The sequence below is a fragment of the Coptis chinensis genome, chromosome 2, assembly GCF_015680905.1.
Source record: "Coptis chinensis isolate HL-2020 chromosome 2, ASM1568090v1, whole genome shotgun sequence".
Classification (NCBI taxonomy): Eukaryota; Viridiplantae; Streptophyta; class Magnoliopsida; order Ranunculales; family Ranunculaceae; genus Coptis; species Coptis chinensis.
The window spans coordinates 60035920-60052738 of record NC_141457.1 but is presented as its reverse complement, the minus strand read 5'-3'; the positions used below and the strand labels follow the sequence as shown (position 1 = coordinate 60052738).

Here is a 16819-nt window from a genome sequence, read left to right as displayed (position 1 = left end):
TACAACGAAGCTTGGAAAATTTGTTTTTAGCAGTGGGTCTTTTAAAGTCAGATTCCCGAGACTTCCTAGATTACTATGTTTATTATTTAATATATATATATATACTTTAAAAAAAAAGAAAGAAACACAATAAACAAGAAAGACATAATTCACCCCATAGAGAAACATGACTCAAAAATCCGAGAAAAACATGCAAGAGTGGAAAACGTGAATTATGTTAAACGTGGACTTAGGATCCGGTACTTACAGCCACACACTCCATAGGGAGGGCCGGTTACCTTAATGGTGCACTCACCAATATATGGAAATGAAAGGAAATGCACCAAACACAAAAGTTGAGTGGTTTTATAGTCGGATACTCGAGATCAGTATCTAAACATATGTATGAACATGCACGGTTTATCATATATCAACAACCGAAATAGTTGTGGATCATTCCATAAATAAATATCACAGAAAACATATCCAAACACAATCAAGCACCAAGATTTCCTATGACGCAACCTAGTGAAATGAAAACGAAGTCGGATAACCCTATTACGTAACCTAGCATGTACCTTCTTTTTCATTTTTGAACGAGAGGGTGTCCTAGTGAATAAATGTGGAAGAGTGAATGGTTGTGGAGAATATGGTGGATATGGGTAAGTTGTAGAAGGAAAGCATGGAAAAAATGAGGATGTGGGTTTAGCACAAAACTCATTCATAGTGTAGGTAGGGACTGCTCTCGGTCACGAAAATGAAGGTATCAAACGCTTTTGTCTTACGAAGTATTTGTTTACTAGGTGGATTTAAAACTTATGAAGCCTGGAAGAAACAAAAGGATCGAGTGCAAACTCGAGATTCCTTTGAAAGGGGTGGAAGGAGGAAGTCGAGGTGGGTGTTGTAGAAAGTAGTTCTTGATAGGGTGAATTATCATGCGCTCTAAGAAACTCATCGAATTGCTCATCTAGATTGGTCATATCCTCGTTACTATGATAGTCCTCTACATCTTTGAGAAAGTCATCTATCTCATCCTCATCCGTAATATGTGTATCGACTAGTGTAGGGATGGAAATGTTGGAGTCTAAACTTCCAAAGGAAAGAAATTTGGGCATATGATTATCGGGGGGCGTGTTGTTGAAATAATCTCGAGCAAAGCTCTCGATCATGCTAACTTCTCCATCCATAGGCCTAATCGGGTAAACCGTGTCTTTGTTTTAAAACATTGACTTCAACAACAAGATGGCCAAAAGACATGGACATTGAACCATCGCTGACAATTAATGAGCGCATTGGCGGGTTGCGAAAAAGGGCCCCTAAGATGATCGGGACAGTGGTTAGCGACTTTCGTATCGAGGATGACAAAATCAGCCGGATAGTAAAAATCCTAAACTTTTACTAAAACATTTTTGGCGACTCCCTTAGGATACTTAATAGACCGATCGACTAATTGCAAGCGTCATTTTAGTGGGTTGCATCTCGTCTAGACCTATTTGTCTATACAAATAAAAGCGGGAGTAAGTTAACACTAGCCCCCCAAGTCTAATAACGCGATCGTCATATAAGAATCTCCTAAGTGCATTTATGCGATGGGGCCGAAGCGGGGTCCTTGTACTTAACAATTCCATTATGTTCGGATAGAGTTGGGAATTGTTACGTTAAAAAAAGCGTCGTTTGGTATATTGGTCTTTACGCCTAGTAGTACCACAATTCCTTAAGAAACTTAGCATGGTGTGGTAGCTTTTTAATAGCCGAGGAAAGGAAGGTTTATAGTTAGATTCTTGAAAACGTCCCTAATCTCCTCATAATTAGTATCCCTAGTTAACACGACTAATTTTTGTGGAAACAAGTGGTTTTCGTTTATATTTAGCAATGGTATCACGGATGTTTAACCGTGGCTTTCGTTTCTTAGGTTGTGTTATGGCCGGTACCTCTACGGTGGTAGGCTCTTGAGTTTCTATTTCAGTATCTAGTAAAATAGCAGGTGTAGGGGCTACTGGTGGGGTAACTATAGGCATAGTTACTTTGTTATCAACCACTCTGCCAGAATGGAGAGTGGTGATGGCCTTTAGCTCACCTACATTTTCATATTCATTACTAGTATTATCGGTTACCTCAAAGGCTGTATTTGTTGTTTTAGGATTAGGTATTTCGTGACTTGGAAACACACCTTTGGGTTGGGCTTTATCTTGAGCCATTTGTTGGGTTAAATTATTAGCAGATTGTAGAAGTTGTTGGTTAGATTGAGCCATGGTTTGGAAAAGTTTTGGCTCACTTGTATGAAGGTGTCAAGGCGATCCGGTTGTGTGGGTGTAGTAGTCACGGGTGGTGTATTTGGAACTATTTCGCGTGAATTATTTATGGGTGGATTTTGATAGTTATTATTTCTTGGAACGATACCTCTATTAGCATTATAATTATTATAAATACCTTGACTTTGTGCTTGACCTTGTCGAGGTTGCATTTGGTTGTTATAATTATTAAAATTACCCGACCACTCGTCCTTGTCGGTGGTGGAGCTTGGTTAAAACTTTGTGTTGGCCTAACATATTGATTATTGTACCACGGAGGTGTGGCGTGTTGGTTATTTCTCCAACCGAAGTTGGGATTTTGTCTCCAAAGGCGTTAGGTTCACTATTAATGGAACAAGCCTGTTCATAGGCAATAGGACGTGGGGAGTCGGGATGCTCGGGGCTCAACAGAAACTACATGGATTTGAATATCGTTCATGATGGGGATAGGCTTTTGTTGAACAGAAATGGCCTCTACCTTTTTAGTGAGTGATTCGATTAGAGTTTTAAGCTCGGGGTCGTGTTTAATTTTAAACATACCGCGGCCTTAATCGTATTAGAAGAACTAGCGGAGCGGTGGATATCATCACTACCCCTAGTTGTTATTTAAGCTTTAGTTTGATCCTCTAAAATTTATAAGCCTCAGGAGGCTCCTTTGCTTAAGAAACTATCCCCATTCATTATGTCTAGGACTTATTTATGGTGGTGTAGAAGTCCTTTGAAAAGGCACGAACTAACGTGTCTTTAAGCTAAGTTATGATGGACACTCTATAAGGAGATCGGTGAAAGCGATTCCAAGCCTCGAAAATTTTTCATGAGGATTTTGTCAAAAGAAATGAATCTTGGAAAGCATCTCATCCGTCTTTAGGGGTGGGTAAAAATGTTCCATAAACAATTTGAACAAGTTTAGCCCACGAGTCCACAGAATTAGGCGTTTGGGCGGTTAACCAAGACGCCTTATCGGCTAAGGTGAAAGGGAATACCACGAGTTTAATTTGTTCCGCACCAACCGTAGGATGGTGGAATGTTGTTAGGACTTGTTCAATCCTACGCGTGTGGCCGATAAGGTTTTTCGTGGTCTAATCCATGAAAAGCGGGTAACAAATTAAAATATTTGGGGATTCGGAAATCCCAATTGGGTCCGCTAGAACGATGCAAGATTTGGGGCTATCGCTCGAGGCTTTGTAGAAGTCGAAGAGAGAGGAGTCTCTTCTTCTTCGTCCGGGCATTGTGTCGTGATGTGTGTGAAATAATAGCTAGAGGTGTAGTGGGTGGTATACTAGATAGACTTGTTTGTTGGCGTTGTTGTGTAATTACGTTCGGTGTTTTGTTGGGCCGGACCTTAATCTCATACAAGGCTAAAACCAAACTTAGCTAAACACATCAACACTCCAAACAATTATGATATACTAGTATAAACCTCTAACGAGGAGATCGCGAGGTGTGGAAGAAAGGAATACCTGATTGCGTCCTTGCTTCGCTTATGAATAGCGTCTTGTTTACGCGTGTTCAGTGTATATAACAAGTTAGAATACTGAAAAACTTGAAAAATCAAAGTTCGAGTCAAAACCTTTAGATTTCGGAAAAATTAGCAAAGGGCGCTGGCGGCGCTCATAGAAGCGTGATCGCTCCCGTGTACTTTTCAAATTACAGTGTTTTTAGGGTGGGTCGCGCTCACGTGGGGCGGTCGCTTCGTGTTCCGTGCTATAAGTGCAAGTGCGCTCCTTATAAGCGTGATGTCGTCTTCGGTGTATTTTTGTCCGGAACTTTTCAACGCGGAATCGGAAAACAACAGTAGGAATCAAACAAGGGTGGGTGGGTGAAATGGGACTTAAAGAAAAGTACTTACACTATGAAAACAATGCGAAAGTGAAACTAAGATGGTTGCGGCGCCATTTGATAAATGTAAAAAGAATAATTTTACTAATGAATAAAGCGATGAAACTCTAAACGTAAGTAAAACTAAACGATAGTTTACGTGCCTAATTTATCAAAGATTCTACTCTCAATCCTATGAGATATAGTGGAGTAGGAAGTTCGTTCCACTCCTAGTCCTTCCATCTTTGTGTTCTCTACATTATAAGTAATCTACTCTAAGTCTAATGAGAGATTTACGAAGTGGCAACTAGACTATGATGCAACTACCCACAAGATGCAACTAGTCGGTTATCAAAATAACTATGGGAATGCTACGTTGATTCGATTATAAGGAGTTAGAGGGGGATTGATTCCACCTTAACTCAACTTAATCCTATTAACGACGAATCGTCGTAATAAGAATTGAACTGCTTCGCAGAACAATTGGTTCTTCCTAATCCCTAATTACACATGGCATTCCTACCAATTCATAACTAGCATGTGAACGATTAAACCCATTCTCATGGTGAACTAATCGTTTCTAGAGTGGAAAGGAAATTACGACGACTCTACGATAATCGGAATCAAGCTTTCATCAAGGCTTCTCAACCCCCTCTAATGGAGGTTTAGCCGAGAATCATTACGCAATCATTTCCGATTAAATTTAAACTAAACATGATATAAAGAATTGAAATTTACTAATCTAAATTAAACAATAATTAAAATCTAATTAATAACTAAGAATTGAATAACAAGTAATAAATGAAATCAGATCTAACACAAATGTAAATGACAAGAATCGAAATTAACAAACTAGCTATTTTATTAATCAAACTAATTAAGAGTAATGATTCTAAAGTTTAATCTAAAACAAGAATTGGATTTGAACTAAACTTAACATAAAGAATTAAATCTAGATCTAGAAGCTATTCTAATGGCTACTTTCTATCTACCATTCTCTACTAAAAAATCTACCATTAACAAAGAGCTAAGCTTTGGTTTTTATACTTTCAGATCCAAAAATCGTGCATGGGCTTGGAGCCATATTTTGGGCCAGAGAATCAGGCCCAAAACCCAATTCTTTCAGTCCAAAAAGGCCTCTTCAGCTGCAATTGGCTTCAACAGACTTTTCGTCCACTTCTGCTCCTCTGATTGGATCAAGGCTTAGACCATTGAAAAGCTTTTTCCGAGCCGGTCGTTTTGACATAAGGTAGGCCCCATTCCGAGGTCTGAGTACAAAGATATGGCCTTCGGAAGTTCTGCTGACTTTGTGTGCTGTTTCTGCCCGCGTCGACTTTTCAGCTTTTGACCGGGCTTTAGAAAGGCTTTGTCTTCTTGAATCTTGGTCTTTAATCATGGAACTCCTTAGTAACCGACCTTTGCTCCTTTATTTCGCTAAGTGGCACATTTCTGCACATAATGGACTTTGAAACCTGAAATGCATAAAAACACGTAATCAGTGTTAACTCTTAATTATTACTCACATAATTGGTCTAATAGTATGACTGTTACAGGGTTAAAACTACAGTTTTGGGCTCTTATCAATGCCTGTATTGCGAAAGCATCACTCACACCCTGAACCTCGGCGTGAAGCTTCCTGAATTGTCATACCAAACTCTTAATTGTTTCACCTTTTGTCATAGGGAGATTGAACAGTGTGTTGGGCCTCTTCTTCGTTTTCATATTGTATTGAAAACGTTCAACGAACATATCACTGAGCTTGGTAAATGAATCAATTGAACGTGGCGTCAACTTGTTGAACCATGACAATGCATATCCTTTCAATGTGGCTGGAAAAATACGACACATTAATGCCTCATGAAATTCCCATAAGGTCATGGCTGCTTGGTAGCTCATGACGTGCTCATCTGGACATCCATCCACATCATCATAAGTCGGAAGAGGAGCTTGTTTGAATACCTCAGGATGAACCCAGTTCTTGATGTCATTTACAAAGGGTGAAAATTCCGGACCTCGCACAACCCTTTTCAATAGGGGATCATCTCAGATTGTTTGCTTAGTCACGGCTTGGTTAATCAATTCCTTAACCCTTTGTTCATTCATATTCTCATAGCTATCTTCATCTCGATTCTCTTCTCTCCAGATCCGTTCATTGCGGGCCAAGATTCGATTGGGATTCAGTCATTGCCGACGTTCAATTCTATCCTGCCTTCTCCCTGCCACTCTGTTAAGGTGGTTGACTCTCATTCCGATTGGTGCGCTGGGATTCATATCTTGATCCAGACACTTCCACGGATGCTAGCGTTTCATAACTGGAACTCAATGTAGTTTCCAACATTCCAGATCTTTGTGACTAGTTTTCACCGGTGTTTCCAGACTGGTTTGTCCGAGGATTTGTGCCCAAACGATCCCAAACATTATTTGATTATGAGTGAGTGGGGACATGCACAATAAGGTGGATAGTTCGGCTTTGGTTTGGATCTCTAACTTGACCATTATTGTGAATAGGGTTTTGGCAATTGTTAGGATCTTCGCGCTGTTCCGGTTCGGCCCATTGCCTTTGCCTACGTTCAGACAAAGGTGACTTGACCGATTGGTGCTCCTCAGGGTCTCTGGGCCGTTTGCCTAGTTGATTTCTCAAACTTTCGTTTTCCACAACTATTCTTGTTAAAAGAGAGATGAGAGCAGGATCCGATTAGTATTGCAAGTTCTGGATGGAGGCTCGTGGGTTAGCATGTCGGCCTCCCCTGCCCCTTCCAGGACGTCGCGCTGTAGTATTACGGGTGGTTTCAGCGGGACCATCCCTGATGTGTATTATGGCAGCTCTTGTGCTCCGCACAGCGTTGCGGCGAGGGACATGGGGATTAGGTCCCCGAGTCCCTAGCGGCTCCAAAGTAAGTGGAACTGCTTCAGACGGTCCGTTTCCTCCATCCTGAGAAAAAGATCTACGACGGCTCGACTGCCCCACTTCTGTAGTGGTGCTTGGAACAGTCTCCATGTTCTGTCGAGTCGCTACATGCCAATTGGCAGCGTCTGCATTATTCATCGCAGTAAGGTCGGTATTGTTTGGGTTGAGAGACTTATTCATCGCAGTTTGTTCAGCCATGGTAATAAGGACGTACGAAAAATAAGGTCGAGGATATCAAGCTCTGATGGAAGACCATGTGGTTGTGGGTTCGATTCCCACAGACGGCGCCAAAGAATGTTGGGGCAAAAAGTTAGCCCGGCACTCCCGAAAGCTCGAAGGAGATGGAGATTAGGTTTTTCTTTTGAGGAAGAGAGACAGCACCAACGTTCTGGTTTCCTACGTATCCATTGAGGAATTCGTAATCAAGTCTCTCAAAACATAGTTCTGGAAGCCTCCGTATATATAGCAATCTTCTGCCTTGGCAGGCAAGAAAATGATTCTCGGAGATTGCCTTCCTTGATGAATCCTAGCATGATTCTACTTCTAAAATAGGATCATTCCCCAAGATTTCATTATATCATTGTGAAAGATCTTATCGGATTGCACTAGGATTTCTCACCTCCGCGGATCGGGTTACTGGATCAGAGTGATCCAGACGGATTGGGTCTATGAAGTTGGGCAACCCGGATGGGCCTGGATGTAAAGTCCTGAATTATTATTAAGGGTAAATTAGTAAAAGACACTTGAACCTTAGGGGCGATTACGTACTTGGCAAGTCGGATAGACGGTTAGCCTGACGTAACGTAAATTTATTTAACACCGACCGAGAAAACCAAGTTAGTTCAGGAAAACCTCTCGAAAAATTCTAAGGTTACATAGAACTGACTACTTAAAATATTCAAAAATAAAAAAGAAGATAAATAATACGTGATAAAATAATTCGATACTGGGTAAATTCGTGTCCGCATAATTAAATACTTGCATAGCCAATAAAAGAGTCCGCGTACCGTGTAAACCGGAAACTTTAAAAACTGGACAAGTCATTCGACAACAAGCGTCGTAATTTCGTATCGCGTCGCAAACTTGAAGCGTTAGACGAGAGCGGGGATTCAAAACCTTGTTGGAGGCTAAATTACAAGGTAAGGGGTAAGGCGGTCATTTAGCAAAGAAATTAGAAATCGCGACAAACAAAAAAATCGACGAGAACCAAATCGCGCCCAAAATTTTCCCCAATTAAGCCAATTTCAAAACCTAGGGAGAGAAACCCCAAATTCACCCAAAATTCAGTGATTAAAACCCTCAATTCGCACCTCCCCATCCTTAGTAACACTAAACTCTAGTGTGGGAGTTCGAATTTCCATCCGCAGAAGTGAAATCGCGAAATGACGGGTAAGTTAAATTCTTCTCAAATCGATAGTTTAAACTTGATTTCGATGGAGTGGGTTGTATTGAGGAAAAATAATTGAAATGGGGTGGTTTTCATGTCGGCAGTAGCTCATTGGAGGGATATGGCGTAGCGAATTGGTGGAGAAGAAAGCTAAAGGAGCAATTTTTGCTGACTTGGTAAGAATTTTTGGTTATTCACTCCAATTTCGGGCAATTCATGTCAGTTTCTAATTGTTTAAGATTTGATTGAGTAATGATCGAGGGATAAAGAACACCTACCGATTTTATTAATAGAATTAATGTGAATTGAAGGGTGTGGAATTGTTGTTGTTGTAGTTGGAAATTTGGAAGTGATACAATTGGTGTTGACGTGAGGTACAGTGCTAGAGATGGCATGCAGCTCTGTTAACTGTAGTTAGATGAAAAATTTCCTGAAACCAAATTCGTAACATCGAGATTTCTTCTCGGCTTGCGTTAAATAAGAATTTATTGTTAGTGGATAAATTCTAATAACCAATGTATATGTATATGATGTTATAGGAGGAATTACGAGTGGATTCGGTTAAGCGGGCTTGATTCGGTTAAGTGGGCTTAAGGAGAACGGAGCTTGCTAAGGTAGGAACCTACATACCAATATATAGCATGCTTATTTTCATGCATGATTTGATTTGTTTAAATTGTTAAGAGATAGTTTGCGTATCAACCATGCATGTATATATGGTATTCATGTTTTGCATTTGTATTTTCCCGTGATATAAACTTAATATACGGATAGCTTTTGTGTGAAAAATGAGTTTGCAAAATCTGGGTAGCAGGGGATTAATTTCTTGTGTTAAAAGAGCAAAAACTGGTTTTGGGAAGGGCTCTCGTCTCTTGTCTCAGTAAGGAGACAGAGAGATGGATTTTGTATTGTGGGTAAGGATTACCCGGTTGTTTGTAAATATGTTTGAGGTTCTGGATTGTTCCATGGATATAATTTGTTGTTATTTATGATGATTCGCCGTTTGGGAATCATCGGTTGTCATTTACTATGACTGGCCCGTTTGGGAGTCATAGGTTGCATTACTCGATTGTTGGAAATCCAGGGAACTCACACATCTGAACCAACGATTTTAAAAGAAAAAACTAAATATGTATCTATAGTATTTGGAAATGACCGGTAATATGTATATATATATATATATATATATATATATATATATATATATATATATATATATATATATATATATATATATATATATATATATATGCTTATCAATTTGAGGGAATTTAGAAAAGGAATTGTGAATTCCTATAAAGAAGGAACTGTTGTCGCATTTTCGGAAACGATAGTTCGCTCTAGGATTCCAACTGTGGTGTACACCTTTCGAGGTGGTGGGCCATCTTTAAAGGGATGCATCACAGGATGTAGTCCGGGAATTCCCTTTCTACTTTTCTAGATAACCATGCTTGTACGTGTCACGCTGTATGGTGCTTAGCTTGTGTGAGGTTACATGTTACCTCGATGAGGTTTACGCGAGGAGTGAGAGTTTAGTCCACTCCGGATGTGTGTGTCGGGATCTGAAAGTCTGCGGTCGTCGAACGGTTGACCACCGTAAGTTAGGTGACAGCCCGTATGGGGGTCGTGGTCACAGGGCCCACCTGAGCCCTAAAAGTTTTGGGGATTTTGTGTGTATGAACACAATAACGGCATTTCAGCTCCCTGCCGGTAAAATCAGAAAAACAACGGTGCATGGTTCACTTTGGAAAGAAATCTTGAACCAAGGTATGCCTGATCGGGGTTGAAGTACCGGTCGTTACCCTCACCATTCTAATAGGATCACGTGCCACAATAGTTGTATGATGATTGTGAAAAACTATATTTTGAATATTAATGAAGCATGTCGAAATGATTTCTACTAGTTAGTGATGTATTATATAGTCACGATATTTGGATATTATTATAGAAACCCTGCATGTTTTAGATGTTTTCTATAAGTAGACTATTTATTGTTATGTGCGTTTCTACTGGGCATAGTTGTTTTGCTCATCCTATAATAACATTTCAGCCGAGCCCGTTACGGAGGAGACTTTCCCTACTACCGAGGATGATGGTTATGGGGATTTGGGTGGGTTCCCCCATGCTTGACGAGGGACAGAGTCAAGTTCATATTTTGGGTTGTATAGAGATAGTCTAGTTCATTCTTTTGTTGTATATATTGAGAGCTAGCTCGTTTTGGATGTATTTACTCGATGTATTGGAAATAGTTGCTCTTAAGCATTTTGTGGAAATGTAGGTAGATACACCACTGTTGTTTAGAAAGTTAAGATTGTATATATATGGGTGTTGGATGGATTTATTATGCGATGTCTAGGTTTTATGATAGGTTTTGAGTATACGAAACGTCGATTAAACAAAGGAAACTTTGCCGAAATTTCGTTAAAATTGGGATGGTGTCGGCCTCGAGATTCACTCCTCGTCCTTGGAATGTGTGTTGGGTCTCGGGGCGTGACACTGGACCTGTTGTGAACTTTGACGGATTAGAGAATCGGATGATCCAAAGCATTTTTGACAACTACCAGATTGGTCCGCAGCTGGTCCCACACTCGGTCCATGGTCCAAGTACACTTTGGATCGGAATATGATGTAGGGTACACACACCCACCAAACCCCAAACTGCCAAATTCTTTAAACAACGGCTTCAACCTTTCTTCCACGCCTAATCCTAAAACAAAAGGAAACGAATAACAAATACCATCAATCTCTATCTATGAAATCCGTAACCCCTTCAAAAACTCAATCCTGCCCTCTACATCCCTCAACCTCATAGTAATCACTTTAGGAAATCCCTCTAAAATCTTAATAACAGTCTCATCACTAAAACCCAAACCCTTTAAACCGCGTTAACACATACAAACATCACTAGGCTCAATATGAAGTTTCCTACTATGTTCAAGTACACTTTGTATTAACATTGTAGACACATTAGAAACTCCCAACTCTGAATCAAAAACCCAAGTTCTAAAACTCCAGGACAAGATGTCAATACAGAAACTAGTGATTTCTGAGTTAACTTGAATGATAAAAGAAGGCCCAGAGATTTTTCTACATCTAGTAAACTAAAATTCAACAGAAATTTATTATTTTCTAGAAAATCATTAACATTAGTTAGTGGAAAACCATACCTCTGTAAAAGACTTGCAAGTAATATTCTTTGTCTGTTATGTGGTGTTTCTGTGAATTGTGTTGAGAGTTTTCTTGAAAAGTATCGAAATTTTTGTGTTTGGTAATTTGAGGGCAGCTGGAAAGTTGAAATTAGTTTGGGTAATAAGAAGTTAGTTGCCATTGATTGATAGATCTTCTGAAATTTTAAGGTTTAACAGTCAACTAAATGATGATTGGGACTATTCGGTCCCCGCACTGTGGAAAAAAAGCCCAATAACCTTGAGACGTATGAGTATCTCGATGCACATCCACCGTTTTAACGGTAGATAAACACTAAATAACCATAGAGGACAACAAGATGAACACCAAAACTAAAAGGTCATTTAGGTTTCGGCCCTCCTAAGAGCAAGTCCAATGGGGGCTATATGGACTGCTAGGCAAATAAAGCACCCCATCCACAAAAATGTCATTCCAATGAGGTTGCTAAAAAGGTCTTAAATTTGGAAGGAGTTAAAAACTCAGCCAAAGTTAAGACCTTCGCTAGTAGCTGCCATAATAAGTTCCGGGATACGGACGACATAGTTTCTACCATCTGTTGGTTATTTATGTATGGACGGCAGATTCTATGCCGTCTGTCTCCCGTTTTAATTAAATGGACGGACGGCAGACACTCTGCCGTCTGTAACTAGCAGACCTGAGAAACCAAGAAATTTATTTTCCACTAAAATTTATGTACAGATAACCATTAAGTTTCATCGTTTTCTTGCTCACCATTTAGTTTCCTCGTTTTCTCGCTAATCACCATTAAATTTCCTTATTTTCTTGCTAATCACCATTAAATTTTCTCATTTTCTTACTAATCACTATTAAATTTTCTCATTTTCTTGCTAATCACCATTAAGTTTCATCGTTTGTACAATGTTTTGGCAGTAACCTGCTTCAACACAACGAGAGCAAATGATAAAAAGTGCACTAAGAAATAGAGGAAATTGATGTTGGGGGAGATGAAATTGAACCAAGATAATGGCTGCCTACGTACCCAAGATCTACTCTATAGGGATCAAGTTTCAACGTAGTTCACATTATGAGAATAAGTAAGTTTTATATGAATGAAGAGATTGAGTCCTACGAGGACTGTGTAATTCTTATCCTTTTGAACATTTATCATTATATTTTAGAATAATGAACCTGGACATATTCATAAATAGACCAGTTATTAGGTGTAGCTAGGATTAAGCCCTTGGGCTTAATTGAACTGGGCTGAATTCGTGGGTTAATGTGCCACAAAGTGGGGGTTTATACATCGCCCTCTCTTTGGTGGATGGGCAAAGCCCATGTGGCAAAGAAGTTAATATAGAAAAAAGAATGGAAGAACATCAATTTAAAAGAAAAAAATAAAATAGAATAAATGTTACCAAGTATTGGCGTGCGTAATCTCATTGTCAAAAGCAATAGCAGGCGATGACAGGAGACGAAAATTATTGGTGACAAAAGACGAAAATAATTAGCAAAAATGATTAGCGGAAATTATTAGTGAAAATAATTAGCGAATTTTTTTGGAGGAAGATATTGGCGAAATAGGCAGAAATAATTAGCGGAAATAATTGGCGAAATTTTTTAGCGGAAATAATTAGCAAAATTTTTAGGCGGAAGATATTAGCAAAATAGGCGGAAATAATTAGTGAATTTTTTTAGCGGAAGGGCGGAAGTTATTGATGGAAATAATTGGTGATTTTTTTTGGCGGAAGCTATTGGCGAAAGTAGGCGGAAATAATTGGCAAAAATTATTAGCGGAAGGGCGGAAGTTATTGGCGGAAGTAATTGACGAAAATTATTGACGGAAGTAGACGGAAATAATTGACGAAATTTATTGGTAGAAGGGCGGAAGTTATTGACGGAAGTTATTGGCGAGAATTATTGGCTGATAGGAGAAAGTTAGTGGCGGAAATAATAGAGTGGTAAAAGTAATAACAAGATAGGACCGGGCAAATTGAAATTTGTAAAAACACATGAGATTTGGCCGGTTTTAACGAAGTAAAAATATATGGCCGGTTTAAACACATAGGATTTGGCCGGTTAAAATCGTGGGTAATAGAATTTTGTTTTGGGACTTGGTTTTTGAGGTGGTAATAAACATAGTCTATGTGAATACGGAAAAGCTTGGCCGGCCTTTAGGCGGTCATATATAGACTTTAAGATGAATAAAAGATAGCCCAAGTGAATAGTTTAAAGTAAGCTAAAGTCATATCGCGATAGTTTGAATAAAAAGTAGCAAAGGGCTGGTAGGACCGACTTGCTTTATGCGGTTTGTTTTTTTAAGAAGAGACAAAATACAATCTCCGATTTACTTGCGATTTGTTTTTTTGTATGTTTTTTTGTCAGGCTGTAGGATTTGTATGAAAACTAAACAATCTTGCAAGTGAAATAGAGTCCCATTGCAAGAGGGAAATAGAGTTACAGTTCTAATCCAACTCAAACAAAAGAGTTAATCATTATAAATAACAAGGTACGACACACATGGATAAAACATAGTGAAGGAAAGAAAAAAAAAAAGAAAAGAAGAGGAAATCGAGATTAAGCAATCTGATTTAATAACAAATTAAAAGCAAGAATTTAAGACGATAATGGCGAGAATTCAACTTCAACGAAGATGAACCAAGACAAAGGGTACTCTATACATATGAGGTCAACCAAGGAAGACTCCAATAACGGAGATAAAACGTTTTGCATTATAAGAATTCAATGTGGACAGTGTGAAAAGTGTTTTACAAAAGACCAAAGAAGATGAAGTAGTAGCAACATGGCACCAATTATCATATGGTTTGAAATTTCCCTTGGATAATACTGTTGAAGTGATGAGTGGACAATTAATTAGACAAAATAAGATCAAAGATCAAAACAATATTTTTAGGAATAAACGAATAATCATAGAAGATGAAGATAGTAATAATGATACAGAGGAAGGAGTGAATACTTCAAAAAAGAGGAGAACGTTAAGAAGAAAAGATTATGAGTTACTATTGAAGGACGATGGTGAAACTTATAAATTTTTAGAAGATGGTTATGGGAGAGAAGAAAACGTAAAAGAGAAGGAGAAAACTGTGGATAAAAATGTAGAGAAGAAAGACGATACTGCACAGGTTGGATTTGGCATTTTAGCACTGAAGGAAAATCACAAAACGCAAGGTGAATCCAACAATTTAATCCCAGTGACAACTAGCATGCAACGAGAGAAAAGGAACGAGGTAAATTATTTGTTTATTTGTTTATTTATTTAACTATAACATGCGTTTTAAGGTTATGTTAATGTTTCAGGTAGTGAGAATAATGGAAGAATTAAATGAAATGGAAGAACAGGAGCAGAACGCCATTGTAAGGACCGAAGAATTAGAAGATTTGAAAGCCCAGGTGAAAATGCAGGAAGAAGAAAACGAAAAGATGACTGCAAAAGTGTTGGGGTTAGAAAAAGAATTAAGTGCTGCTAAGAAAGAGAATGTGGAAAACAAGAAATTGTTAACACAAGCTTCCCTAGAGATAGGAAATAAGGAGATGGACAAGATGCAAGCAGTTATGCAAAAGGCAGATGTTCTGGAAGAGAATGAAGAGAGAAAGAAGACTTATAATAAATTATATCTAATGTATATGGAGATTGTTAAAGTTGCTCTGAAAGGTGTGTTTTTTCTAGAGGGAACTTAATAAATAGTTGATTTTGAAATAAATGTAGTAAAAATACTACCAACCTTGAATGAACATGCATTGTCGGCAATAATTTGATAATAATATATCATCTTGCTTTTGATCTTGTGTTCTTTGCTGCATTTCGATACGTAGTATGGATAGAAAAATACGATAGCAATATAACGAGGGGAAAGCAGACGCCCCCAATATAAAATCCATTGGAGAAAGTGTGATTGAAAGGCAAAGGGGCCATGACCGTCCTCAATGAACCTAGCTATTCAGGTGTCAAAATATTTGTACCGAACGTTAGGCAAGGGTCTAGAATTTTCCACAGGTGCAAGGTTGTCATTCTTGCACTTGGACCAAACACAACGCCGTTGCCTTAGTAGTGGAATTCACACGGATATTAAAATTTGAGAGTATTCCAATAACCGTACCGAGCAAGAATAACCATCTTATTGACTTGGATTTCCTTCAAGTAGGCATGAATGCGACATACTTGGACCGAAGAAGGCATAATATGGATGACCTCTTTGGAATTAATGCTAATGAATGACAATATTGTTGAAATGAGGAGTACAGAAGAATAGAGTAATATAATAAATGACAACCAAACATATGAGAATGGAAATTGAATGTCTTTATTGATGGATAACATGTAAAAATGTAAAAGAACTTTGTAATGGTACGGTAAAAAATGTTGTTTGAGTCTGTTTCAACAGCAACCATCGAGATGTACTAGAAATCAACTATGTGGATGGAACTGATTCAGCACCATATTCAAGGTTGAAAGGTGATAACGCAATTAAATACTTCGGCATTGTACTATAATCCTACAAAATTACAGGTAACTCCTTTACCCAATTCCCCTTGAGAAACGACAAAGCTCTTCATACCCGTGACCATTATTTGTGGAAGTTACATCAAAGGGACTTTGTTTTAAACGAGGTGAAATCTATTTCATCCAGAAGATTTAAACAAACAGACGCCCCTGGTCGAGCCTATGTGGAGGATGACACCTACCATTATCTCTTACAAGAGTTGGAGATTTTAGGCGGTACACATTTTCGGGTCCGACTGGAGATTGTCTTTTTCTTTGTGTGTAACCAGCCTATCTAAGCCGGTAGCTTATCTGGGATCGTGGTCTTCCCTCTAGTTGCTTATGTGACACCTTCCTTCCCTATCGGATCAGACCTGTCTAGGATGGCGATTTTCCTCAGGTCAACGAGGTCGGCCTTCCCTATCAAGTCGGTTTTGTTTGGGATATTGGACTTCCTTATATTTTATTCTGTGATGCCTTTTTTCCCTGTCTAGTCAGACCTGTCTGGGATGGCAAATTTTCTCAAATCTGCGAGGTCGGCCTTCCTTATCAGGTCGGTCCGGTCTGGGATGACAGTCTTCCTTATACTTTCTTCCATGACGCCTTCTTTCCCTGTCTAGTCGGACCTGTCTAGGATGGCGATTTTCCTCAAATATGCGAGGTCAGCCTTCCCTGTCAGGTCTATTCGGTCTAGGTTGATGGTCTTCTTTATAGTTTTTTCTGTGATGCTATTTTTTTTTATTAGGTCGGACCTGTCTGGGATGGCGATTTTTCTCAAATCAACGAGGTCG

General features: G+C 38.9%; 1 long non-coding RNA gene across 1 annotated transcript; it reads right to left on the bottom strand.

The window, feature by feature from the left end:
* Window positions 1-4932: 4932 nt before the first annotated feature.
* On the bottom strand, window positions 4933-11715 carry LOC147516902 (uncharacterized). Its single transcript, XR_015213762.1, has 2 exons — window positions 11551-11715; window positions 4933-5560 (listed from the first exon to the last, which is right to left on the bottom strand). It is a non-coding gene; the product is annotated as an uncharacterized LOC147516902 (long non-coding RNA).
* Between the last annotated feature and the right edge of the window lie 5104 nt (window positions 11716-16819).